Below are 12868 nucleotides of genomic sequence, written 5' to 3'. Positions count from 1 at the left end.
AATCAATAAAGCCTCTCCACTCTGACTGGTTGGAACTCAAAATCTCCCAGATCTGTATGAGCTCTGCTAGTTGTCAAACGCACAGCTCCCTGGCAGTAATTTTTTTCTCTGATAGTTGGTCTTTGCATGGCTCTATCAAGTCTCACCCTAGACACACACAGCTTATAATTCACTGTAAGGCTATGCAGATTTCTAGAGTTTTCTCTGCTTAGCTCCCTCCTCTCTGGTACTCTGCCCACAACTTCCAGCAGCCAAGGCCTTCCTGTGCTCCAGTCTCTGACTCATCAGCTCAGTGAGACTGCTGTGCTCCTTTGGGATTCTCTTTCTTTGTTCAGTGGTCTGGAACATATTTCCAGTTAGAAAAGCAAGATAATCATAAAGCTTACGTTTTCTGTTTCCCTTCTCTCAGGAGTCACTGACCTGTGCTTCTATGTGAAAATAGGTGTTTCTTAGTTTGTTCAGTTTTCCTTTTTTTTTTTTTTTTAGATGGTGGTAGGGCTAGTTGGATTACCGGCTACTCTGTCATGGCTAAAAGTGGACATCATGGACTCCCAGGCCAATGTTCATGGTGAGTAGAAGTTCACCAGGAAGAGGTGTGGAGGGAGGACATCTTAGGAGAAGGGGGCTGCATAGGGGAAAGCTGTGAGCATAGGGCATGTGCAGGGATGGTGTCTGTGGTGTGTGTGCAGGGAAGGTTATAGGTGAGCAGGGGGATAGGCAGGCAGGTATTTGCAAAGGACCTTGAATGGCAGTCTAGGAATTTGTACATTATGCTGGAGGTCTTGAGGAGGTTATGGCTAATTATAATGATAAGTATAATAACAATAACACGTAATTGATTTATTTTCATATGCCAGGAAGGCGCTACTCTAAGCTCTTTCCATGGATCATCTCATTTACTCCTCTAGCCAGCTCATGAAAAGCTGTGTGTTATTAGGAATTGACATATGCCATGTTTCTCTAAGCACTTGACACAATTATCTCATTTAATCTTCACAATAACTCTATGTGGTAGGGACTATAATTATGCCTGTTGTACAGGTCAGGAAACTGATACACAGAGAGAGGGTAAATGACTTAGGGTCACACAGAGAATAAGTAGCAATTTGGAGTGATTTTCTGTTCTTCCCAAATACTCTTTTAATGTTATTATAATAATGTTCTTACAATGAAAAAAAGCTGCCTTTGGGCCATCCAGGTGTCCGTGGTGCTCCGTGGCCTGCAGACACTGTGAATGTTAGTGCATGTGGCCCCTGGGCCTGGTGGACATGGCATTGCCTGGCAGTCCAATGGTAGTACTTATGATGGTTTAAAATCATGTCCTCAACTTCTTTGACACTCTTCCCAACAAAAGGTGGATTCTATTCCCTTCCCCTTCAATATGGGCTAGCTTTAGCAACTCGCTTCTAATGAATAAAATGTGACAGAAATGATGCCTAATAACTTTATTTTTTAAAAGATTTTATTTGTTTATTTGAGAGAGAGAACAAGAGGAGGGGAGAGGAAGAGGGAGAGGAAGAAGCAGACTGCCCACTAAGCAGGAAGTCAAGGGCTATAGGAGGTGGTATTTGCTAGACCATGGAGGAGGGAAGGGTGTGATTGGTAGAGGAACAGCAGTGTGAAGGCCCCTGTATGAGTACCCTGCATATCAGAGGAAGGAGCCCAGTGTGAATATGGGGAGTGGTCAGATTTGGGGCTGAAGAGGTGGTCCTAGGGTTAGGTGGGGAGGGCCCATAAGTCCCATCGATGGGTTTGGCTTTCAGTTTGCAATGTGATATAAATAGGGTCTCTGTACTGCAGAGAAGAGAAAGGGTTGGGTGGCGGTGTTATAAGTGTCCCAGATAATGGGTGGTGGTGACCTGGGTGAGGGCAATGGGAAGAAGAGATGTCAGACTGACTTAGAGACAACCTTGCCAGGATCTGGTGACTGATTTTACGTGGGGAGGCGGTAGAATGAAATAAGACTAGATCCCAGATTTGGGACCTGGGCAACCGACTAGATGGTAGTGTGTCTCCCTGGAAGAAGAACGAGGCAGGAGCGGGCAGTGGTAGAGAGACGATGAGCCAATGTGGGATTTGCTGAGTAAAAGCGTCTGCACGTCTGGGAAGTCCAGCAGGTGGCTGGGGATGTGGGCCTGCAGAGGGAGTCTGGGCTGGACACAGAGGCAGGAGACGCGGGTATGGAGGAGGGAGTGAAAGAGTGAAGAGCCTGGAGGGCCGAGGGCCCAAGACAGAGACTTGCGGAACACCGGGATTTGAAGAGGATGGTAAGGAGCGTACAAGTGAGACGGAAGGAAATGTCATGGAGGTTAAGGTGCAGGCCAAGCAGTGTGCTGAGGAGCCAATGGGGAGGGTGCCAAAAGGGGAGGTGGTGGCTACCAGGAGGCATGCCGCTCAAGGCTCAAGCCAACCCTATTGCCGGGCCCAAGGACAGCCAGCCCCTGTTGACCTTAGAGATGTCCCCCTTGGAGGAAGGTGGGCAGCAAAGGCCAGAGCACTGGCTGGTGAGGAGCAGGCGGAAGGGAATTCAGTTTAGATGCACTTCTCTGTTCTGCAGTTTGGTCGCGAATGGAGGGAGTGGGTGGGGACGGTGAGGCACGTGGGATCAAGGGGGGATTTCAGATGAGAGAAGCTTGCATACATTTAAGTGCTGACACGAGGCAGCCAATGGAGAGGGGTGTCTAGTTATCTATTGCTGAGTGACAAACCACCACAAACGTAATGCTCTAAAACAACAACCGGTTATTGCCTCTCACAATTCTTGGACTGGCCGGGCTCAGCTGGCCCACCTGGGGCCGTGGTCACCTGTAGGTTTGCTAGAAGACCCATATGGCTCACTCACATGGCTGGCACCTGGTGCTGGCCATCGGCTGGGGTTGCCAACTGGAAAATCTTGATTCTTCTCCATGTGGCCTTCCCATCCTGACTGGGCAGCTCACAGCATAACAGCTGGATTCCAAGAAAGTGTTTCAAGTGTTCCAAGCCAGAAGCTGCCTGTATGTTAAGATCCAGTCTTGGAAGTGACACGGTTTCACTCCCCCCACATTCTGTAAGTCAAGCAAGTGACAGACCAGCCCCAACTGACTCCATCTCTTGATGAGGAGAGCAATTTGGGCAATCTTTCATGTAATATAGGAGGTGAGCCTATAAGGGAAAATTGAAGAATCCATCGAGAAAATGGCAGGGCTCGGGGCCCATGGCATATGTTGTGATACTGGCTTTAGAGAGAAGAGGGCTTGGAACGGATGTCTAGGAGGGTAGAGTCATCTTATGCTTTATCAAGAAGATCAGACTAGGTCAACCAACTACCAGGTTTTGGATTATATCACCCACTTCAGATTTTTCCCTCCCTTTGTGGGCTAGGTAGTGGAGAGAGCATCTCAAGAATGACATGTATTATTGAGTGCTAACATGTGGCCTTCACCAATTTGCTCAATGGCCCTGTGAAGTCTGTTGAGGTCAATATTGTGATGTCCACCTTACTGGTGAAGCACCAGAGGCTCAGGGAACTCTGTCTCCCTGAGTCTGTGTGAATGTGTTGACTGTCTGCACAAAGATATATTTGCTCTCTCCTATCTGAGGAGCATGTGGATGTCACAACTATTCAGAGGAGGGAATCCATAATGGACATGGAGTGCTTCCCACCCCAGGAGAGGGGATAAGGGATTGGGGGCTTCAGCTCAGGCCCTGGCAGGCTAAAGGGGTTTGGAGAGGGGATGGAAGCTGGGGCTGTGAGGTCCAAGGCCCTCAGAATGAGAGGATAAGAGGAAGGAAGGAAGGAAGGGGTCTTGGCTGCAGAAACCATGGGCAGGTGACCACCATTTCCGCCACCTTAATCATGCACTTGTGATATTAATAAAAGTAATTTATGTCATGTGACTGCTTTTTAACTAGCTGCTTTCAAGCCTTAAGACCGGGATTATAAAAGGCATGCATTTATAAATTATTAGCCCAGAGCTCATAAGCACATATACTTTGGGGAACACTTTGGTAGCACTTTAAATTAATTTATTGTCATTCATTCCAGCTGTCTGTGATGTAAACCTTCAGCTATAAATTTGTACCATCATCTGACACACCATTAACTAAGGTGCTGCCCGAGCCAGAGCACATAATAAAACATTCGAATACAATTTCTGTAGGGATGTATGTCTCCCCTCTCCTTCTTTGCCTCGCCTCTCCTCTCCCCTTCCCCTCCTCCTCCCCTCCCCTCCTCTCTCCTCCCCTATTAATGACAAGCAACATGGAGAGAAGGCAGGTGCTTGGGAGCTGTGTTGGCAAAGGAACCAGGGTGGGTAAGACCCCCTCTGCCCCAAGACCCTCCATGGAGCTCATGGGGTTTCATCCCACAGGACAGATGGGACACCAGAGATCCAGAGAAGGTGTGGGTTTGTCCAAGGCCACACAGTCAGCAGAAACCACGACCTCCACCCTACCCCAGTGCCTCCTTGGTAGACGGGCTGAGTCTATGCTCCTGAGAACTTTGGCCTGGGCAAGAGTGAGCCCTGGAATCAGACCAGGGAATGAGATTTCACTGAGAGGAGTTTCTGGTGGGAACAGCGGAACAGAATTCTGGGAATGCTGGGCAAAGAGAAGGAAAGAACGGAGGAGGATCCATCCTACCATCACTTCCTTCAAACATCAGAAAGGCAGAGAGTGGCTTGTTTTGGGGGCCCTGGGGTACAGAGCTGGCACATTGGAAAGCCGTCCCGGGGGGAACAGTTTGGATCTCATGAGGAGGGGTTTGGTAATGGTGAGAGCTGGCTGAGGTTGGAGAGAGTGCCCTGTCACCAGAGGAATGCATCTGGAGGGCGATATGGAACAGTGGATTGGTTCCTATTGCTGGTGTAACAAATAAGCACAAAAGTCATGGCTCAAAATGACCCCAATCTATGATCTTATTGTTATGGAGGTCAGAACTCCAAAATGGGTCTCACTGGGCTAGCATCAAGGTGTTGGAAGGGCTGTGTTCCCTCTGGAGACTCTAGGAGAGAATCCAGTTCTTTGCTTTTCCAACTTCTAGAGGCCACCTGCTTTCCTGGGCTCACAACCCCTTTCCTCCCTCTTCAAAGCCACAATGTCCTGCTGGGTCCCTCTCCGGCTGCCACCGCCCCGCCTCTCTCTTCTGCCTTCCACTTCCATTATGTGCACCCTCCCTCGTGACCCCATCAGGCCCACCGGCAGAGGCCGGCAGCATCACCCATCCCCAGGTCAGCTGACTCACAACCTCAGTTCCATCTGCGGCCTTCATTCTCCGTTCTGGATAACCTCACATATTCCTCGCTTCTGGGGACTATGATGTGGGGTAGTGTTCTGCCTACCACACACAGGGAGGAAGGCTTCTGATTTTTCTGATCTGGAACCACTCTTCGCTCAAGCAAGAGAAGGTACAAGGAAGAAGAAAGAGAAAGAAGGAGAAAGGGGGAGGGTGGCTGGAAAATTCCATGACATCCCATGTCGGCTGGCTTGAGCCCCACACCGTACAGGTCAGGCCAAGCATTAAACTTGAACTCAGACCCCAGCCCTGCGGCAGACCAGGCGTGCGACCAGAAGCCAGTCTGCTGCCTGCTCTCACTGGCTTCAGTTTCTCCATTAGTAAGATGAGGCCCCTTTGACTCTGGCCTTTGGTAGTTTTCCAGCTCACCTGTCTGGAGTGGGCCATGTTGAGGGAGGCCATGGTCACGGAGATGTCCCAGAAGGGCAGCCTGACGGAGAGGAGGCAGCACCCTCCCCAGGGGCCTGCTGCTCACTGTTGCTCTTTGAAGGGAGCACTGTGGAGCCCAGTGGTGGCTGGACGCCAGAGGACCCTTGCCCCAACTGCAAGGTCCTGGAGTTTGCCTTGCTCCACCCGAGGTAAGGGCAGGCACCTGGTCACCCATCCCCACCACCAATTTGGTCCTCTTGCCTTCATCCTTGAAAGCCCCAGCGATCCTGAGGATCTGGTCCTGGGAGAGTTTTGTGGCAGCTTACAAGGAGCCTAGCAAGATGCTGTGTATTCTCCATTGACGCCTGTGGCTTTTTTCTCCTGCGTCCTTTAGGGCAGGGGCTGGGTCTTTCTAAAATCCCATCTGTCCACCTCCCTCATTCGTCTCAAGTCATCCAGATAAGGAAGGTCCTTAGCTTGGATAGTAAGTGCATTTACCTGCCAAGGCTCTGGACAAGGCAGAACGATGGTCACTGTCAAGTGCTTGGCAGGGCAGTGTCTGGCACGTAACAGGAAGTAAGTGGTGGGTGGTGGCATTCCTAGCAGTGCTGTCCCCAGGCATGCCACGCTTCTCCATTCTCAAGTACGTCTTCCCTCCTGACATCTGCCGGAGACCCCCAGCCTGAAATAACTGTAGGCCTGAGCTCTGTGGCTTCTTCTTACGTTACCGAGCCTTGGGGGTTGATGTGACTGTCTTCCTGTCTGCCTAGCTTGCCTAGAGTGGGCCCTCAGAGGCTATACAGATTAGGATGGCCCCAAGCCAGGGCCTGTGTCTGATTGGCTTCTGGGGCTCCAGGAGCTACCCCAGCCGGGTACCCAGGAGGTGCTAGGTCTGGTGCTGGAATAAAGGGATGCCTGAATGAGCGAATGCTCAGTTGGGAGCTAGCTCACTCAGCAAGTATCACTCGGCTTTGCTTCTGGGCCAGGCCCTGGGGCGGGTGGCCTCCCTCAGGCCCTGCCCTCCAGGGTGGCTTTGACCTTCGTGTGCTACTGTGGTGAGTGTGTGGATCACTCATAGCAGAGGGAGGAGGGCTCGCGCTGGGAATGGGGGCGTCTGTCGTTCCTGAATCCTCAGCACCCACTCTGTGCTGATATTCCTGCCCCTGCTTATCTCTGGCCAGACCTTGAAGAGCCAAGAACCAGTTCTATTAATCAATTGTCTGCTGCCTGAGCTGAGAACAGAGCTTCCTGGCCAGATAAAGCCCAGGGGAGGGGCAGGGGACCAGGGACAGGGGACCAGGAGGGGCAGGGGGCACGAGTGGAGCCCACCCGTGGTCTGGATGGATGCCATGGTGGGCACACACCACCGTGGGTGTGCACCCCCACACCCTCATCCCGATGTGTAAATCTCTAGGCATGCCCAACGCCTTTCTCATGCACACACATAGCCCCACAGGCTCACAAGGCCCTCCTACACCTCTCGTGTATGTGAACCCAAGTCATGCCTGCATCTTCCCATAGCATGATCCCCCCCGTCGGCTTCCCACACCCATACAGCCACACGCACCCTACTAGACACAGACACACCTTCTAACATCTGCCTGGAGAGCTTGCTCCCACACGCCCTGCTTACCTCTTGACAATCGCATGCCTTGGCAATCACACACACCTTCACATACCTTCCACGTGCACATGTGTGTATACACACATCACATCCTCCACACGTGTGTACTGCCAGGGTCCATGCCAAAGGCTCCTTCTGTGTTCCCCAAGTTGGAGAGTAGTGCCATCACGGACTGGCCTTATGGAGTTTCTGAGGACAGGTGGGTTATTTTCTGGATTTGGTTGGTTTGGTCTGAATTTTTGGCCACGCAATCAGGAGCCCCGGATTCGAGTCAGAGGTCTAAATTCACGAAGCGTGTGGGACCCTGGGTGAGTCCCTTTCCTGATCCAGACCTCAGTTTCCTCACCCAGGATATGGGAAAAATGCCAACCCCAGTGGGTGTTTGCAGGATGCAATCCAATGCTATCATGGCAGTGAAGATGTTTTGGGAAAAATGTCAGTTTATATCTTTATTGTTCTGTTTCCCGCCAGCATGGCTGTTGATCAGCCAGGGTCCCATGTTGCTGGGAAGCCCCACTGATGTGCTTGTGATCAGGAAAACCCCGGCCGATCCTGGTAACCTTGAGGGTTTTACACCCCCACCCCTGACAGCCCCCTACCCCAGATCACTCGCACCCTGCCAGGATCCAGCTCCTCACCCAGGCTGCTCTGCAGCGAGCCTGTCCAGGCCGAAGACCACGGTTCCACCCTCAGCCTGCCCATGGCCAACTCCCGACCACCCACGTCCACCTGCCTCCCCCTACCCGAGCCTTTCCCCCTGCCGGGTCCCTGCCAAGCGCAAGCACTGGCAGCATGAGGGCTACATCCTCGACCCTGGGTTCCAGAAGAGCTGAGGAGCCATGGTCCACAGCGGCTCGGCAGGGCGGTGGGGCCAAGGCAGGACACAGTGGCGCGAGTGTGGATGTGGTGCGGCCGTGGGGGGACGTGTGTGCCTGTGGGTGTCGGGGAATGTGACTGTGGGGTGTCCGTGTGGGGCGTGGGAGTGTTGGTGGGTGTCAGGGAGCATGAGTGTGAGTGTGTGTGGGCGGGGACTGTCGTCCGTGTGAGTAGGGATGTAGGCTGTGTGGCTGTGTGGATGTGGGGTGTGTGTGCGCGAGTCTGTGCTGTCTAGGAGTGCGCTCTGTGTGTGCGTAGATGTCCTTTTTGGTGTCTGACTGTGGCAATGCCATAGGTATGTGTGTGTGGGAGAGTGTGCGTGACCCTGTGTGTGGGTTGTGGTAGTGCTTCGGGGGTGCCGGGGAGTGTGTGGGGAGCTGTGTGTGCTGCGTCTGGGTGGCAATGTGTGTGTTTGTGTCTGTCTGGGTGGGAGTGTGGGTGTCTGGGAGGGTGGCTGTGGTGTGGGTGTGGGTTTCTTTGTTGCGCATGTGAGTGTGAGTGCGGCGTGGGGCGTGAGTGCAGGGGGTGGTGGTGTGAGGTGGGGGGAGGCGTTCTGGGCAGGTGGGGGGCAGGTGGGGGGAAGCAGGCAGGCAGGCAGGCGGCCAGGGCTCTTCCCCCTGCTTCCCCCGCACAGTGGCTGGGCTGACAGCCGGGCGGAGAAGAAAACTAGACGTCAGGGAAATCAGTCAGAGACAAATCGATTCCCTTTAGAGGTGAGAAAAAGCAGATGCTGCGGCTGCTGGTGGCCTGTTAGGCTCAGAGCCACATCCCTCCCCAGCCCGAGCTGCCCTCCCCCATTCCTTGTGCTGCCAACGCCCCCCCCCCCATCCACCGGCTTTGTTTGGGGCCCTGCTGTGGGCCTGCTGCCTGGGCTACCTCACCATCCCCTCTGCAGCAGGCCGGGGCGCTTTATGGAGCCCATGATGGGCACAAGTGCCTGTGTGTGTGTGTGCAGGTGTCAACGGAGGGGGTGCACACGTCACCTGATGACAGAGCCCCCTCAGGGACTTCAGAGACGGTGGGTCACCACCTTGGTCGAGGACACCCAGGGAACCTGAGGCAGTGCCGGACCAGGACTCAAGCCTCCTGGGTGCTGACCAAGGGCAGCTCTGCTTCCCCCCCACCGCCCCAAGGGGCACTTTGAGCACAGCTTCCCTTTCTTCCCTGAGTGGTCTGTTCAGGGATCCGTGCAAGAGGAGCTGTCCCTGGGTGGTGCTGGCCCCACATCCTTTCTCCCGTGTGCTCACCAGGCTGGGCCCCAGCAGCATCGCTCCTTCCTATAGCCTAGGGAGGAAGGGCTGCCCCCAGATCCCACTCTCCGCCAAGCTGGGATCAGCTGCAGACTCAAGTGGGGGCCAAAGATCAGCCTTTGGGCCTCAGTCCCACGGCAGGATGTCCGTGGGTCCCTGCACCTGGGAGCTCTGCCTCGGCTGCCAGCAGAGAGACTGCTTTGGGGTGTGGCCCTGAATCCCGCCCCCCCCACCCCCGGCCCGGGTCTTGCTGACGCCTCCGCTGTACGGTTGTTCCCCACTCCAGGCTCTCCTTTCTGCTATTCTCTTTCCATTGGGTCGAAACAGCCAAAGCAAGTCAGGAAACAAGGGTGAAGCCCGTCGTGGTGCAGAAATGGAGACTCTTCCAGGGGCAGGGCTCTGCTTCCCCATTGCTTCCTGCCTCCTACATGGAGTCAGGCTCTGTAGGCACACGCTCAGCAGAGCTACCGCACCCTGCCCTGGGCCAGCCCTGGGTGAGACCACGAGCAAGACAACCTGGGCCTGCCTTCAGGGAGCCTCGCCTCCAGCTGCGACAGCCAGGTGCGGTGGGCACGGATGCCCTGCTGCCTGAGCATGAAATCATCGCGGCTCGAGTTGCTCGGCGGGACAGAGGGTGGGAGAAGTGACTGTTCTAGGGGCTCAGTTTCTGGGATGCTGCACCAGCAGAGATGCCCCTCCTATACCCTCCCCTCTGCCCGCAAAGAATCTCGAGACCCTGCTCTCTGTTCCCTACTCTCAGGCATGTCCTGGCCTGCGTCCATTTGCCCGGGCCCTCTGTGGCCGTCTCCAGCCACACTCTGGAGTGCAGAACCCGCATTGAGTGGCCTGTGTTCCCAGCCCTGACTCTCCCACTTGTGGCTGTGTGTACTGAGACAAGCACTAAACCTCTCTGGGTCTTGTTTCCTCCCTGGCTAAGGGACTGAGGAGGCAGGGACCCCAGGGTGGGTGGCAGGTACGAGAGCTGCTCAGAGTAACAGCTGTGTTTTTGTGACTGGTGATCAGGGGGATGGCTCATGGGGCCCTTTCCAAACCCCACGCCTGGCCTAGATTCTCGGTGGCCAGCCAGATGGGGGAGGACAAAGATCGATCCACAAACATTGATTGAACCAATTTGGGGCCAAGCCCTGTTGCGGGCAGACAGCAGCTGGTATAAGACCTGGCCCGTGAGACGTGTCCCCAAAGTAACTGTCGAGGGAGGTAAGGGGTGGTGCTGCGAGCATGCACGGTGCTGGAGGGTCTCCAGCCCCCAGGGAGCTTACCGTCTCCCCGGGACCCCGAAGTGGGTTCTGACTCCGGCTCTGCCTCTGACTGCTCCTGGGCTGCTTGTGTGTCCCTCAGCCACATCGGGAGCTCTGTGACCTTGAAGACCATTTCCTGCTGGGATATTAATACCGCCACTAATAATAACGGTAGCCGTCGAGGCAGGAGCAAGCGGACTAATATTAGCTGCACCTGTTGAGTGTCCGACACGTGCCAGGCCCTCTACATATGTTCTGACGTCAGTCCCCTCCCCTGCTCCGTGAGCTGGACTCGTCTCCATGTGGACAACCAGGGGATGCTCTGTACTTGCCCAGGGTCCCAGAGCTAGAACAGAACTCACGGCTATTTCGGCTGGGCTCGGAGGATGGCAAAGACCAGAGGTACTCAGCTGACCTTAAGTAAGGGAGGGCTGAGTATAAAGGGAAACCTCGTGGGGACCTGGGGGAGCAAGCCCCTGGGCTGCAGGCAGGGCAGGACTGTGGCGTGTGGAATGGAGGAAAATGGGCAGGAGCCCTCTCCACCCGTCCCCAGCACCCAGAAGTCCCCAGAACTGCAGCTCGGCATCACCCCCAGTGGGCCTCCTTCCTGTCTCTCTGCTTCTTTCTTTTGGGTCCAGGTCAACTCCCGAGTTCCTTTCTTCCTCTCCCCATATCTGTTCTGGACCGCAGTCCCTGCTCCTCATAGACGCACCTGCCATACCACTGGCTCTCCTCTCGGATTCTCTCCAGATCTCCTTTCTGGCTCTCCCCTGCCATTTGCTTCCCACTTCCCAACTCAAGGTCTGCAGCCCGGGTCCCCTCTCGGCCCCTGCCAGGCCCCCTGCCCGGCCCCCTGCCTCCATCTGCCTTTGGTTCTGCTGCCTGATGGTCAGACCCCACCCCTCGTCCGCTCAGCTGTGGGGAAGGGGCCCTTTCTCTTCAACCTGCAGTTCTCAAACTTGGCCTTGGGGCCCTGTTACCCTATTAAAAATTATTGGAGACTTGAAAGAGCTTTTGTTTATGTGGTTATATCTGTTGATATTTACCATATTGGGAACTAAAGCTGAGAAATCATAAAATACTTATTCTTGAAGAACAAGAACAAACCATTGCATATGAACATAATACATTTTCATGAAAAATAACTATTTTCTAAAATGAAAAAAAAGATCGCTTTACATTTTTGCAGATCTCTTTAATGACTCACGTAAGAGAAGACAGCTGGGTTCTCATGTCTGCTTTTGGATTTAATTTGTTGATGCCTCTGGAAAACCTCTCTGTACATTTGTTTGCAAAAGAAAGAGAGCATATAAGGCAAACAAAGCCTTCTAACTTTGCAGAGCCTCTGGAAGAACCGGTGACTTAGATTGTCCCTGATGTGGCCCTTGCGGGGACTCCTGTCAGCTCGGCTGGCTCCTCCTCAACCTGACAGATGCCATAGGAGGCTAGCAGTCAGCTGAAGGCTGGACACCAGGTTCAAGAGCGCAGTGATTCTTGGAGCTGGAGCTGGCGCCGTGGGACCTGGGAAAGCCAGTGGGGCTTCTGGTAGCTTCCTGAGGCCACAGGAGGTGAATGAAGCCACGACAGATGGGCGTATTGAGAGAGGCAGAGGGGAGAGGGAGAGCCTTCCAGGCCGTGGGAAACAACCGGGCACATCTTCAAAGTGGGAAGGCGAGGCACGGGGCCAAGGCCGGCTGAGACCTTTAGGGCCCCAAGCACTCAAAAGATCATGGTGCTCGCTCCCACCCTGCATAGTAACTCAGAATAAAGTTTATTTTCCTTAGTGACGCTAAGCTTCCTGTGTGTTGGAAGTTGAAATAGGCTGCTTCTAGGTTCTGGATTGCAAAACTGCGGGTGAGTGCACAAAAGCAGAACGCGTCTCCCTTTTCCGGTGCCGTGCTGTGTGAGAGCCTGCCGCGTGCGCTCGCTCTGCCTCTTGGGTCATGTGGGGGCCTCTGGGGTGAGTGGTGAGCAGGGTGGGTGGGGATGGGGCACCGAAAAGGGCCTGCCAGGGCCCTTAGAGCACTGGGCAATTCAGGGCACCTACTGCCCAACGAGGGGCGGAGCCGCCTGGCCTGGAATGGCCCTCCCAGGGGGCAGTTGTAGGAGCTTTGGCTCAGGCCCAAATCCCCAGGTCTGGGGCTGGGTGGGAACAGTTGTCTCCCACGGCCTTTGGTTTCTCCACTTCCATCTGGGGTGGTGGACCTCAGTGGGT

General features: G+C 54.3%; 1 long non-coding RNA gene across 1 annotated transcript in view; it reads left to right on the top strand.

The window, feature by feature from the left end:
* Nucleotides 1-12569, top strand: part of LOC113918974 — a 39168-nt gene extending 26599 nt beyond the window's left edge. The window contains exons 6-7 of the long non-coding RNA XR_003518737.2: nt 487-568; nt 11994-12569. This is a non-coding gene — a long non-coding RNA (uncharacterized LOC113918974). The remainder of the gene's footprint in view (nt 1-486; nt 569-11993) is intronic.
* The last annotated feature ends 299 nt before the right edge of the window (nt 12570-12868 follow it).

The sequence above is a fragment of the Zalophus californianus genome, chromosome 15 (genome assembly GCF_009762305.2).
Source record: "Zalophus californianus isolate mZalCal1 chromosome 15, mZalCal1.pri.v2, whole genome shotgun sequence".
Lineage (NCBI taxonomy): Eukaryota > Metazoa > Chordata > Mammalia > Carnivora > Otariidae > Zalophus > Zalophus californianus.
The sequence above is the reverse complement of the archived record's forward strand: the minus strand, read 5'-3'. Positions and strand labels throughout refer to the sequence as shown.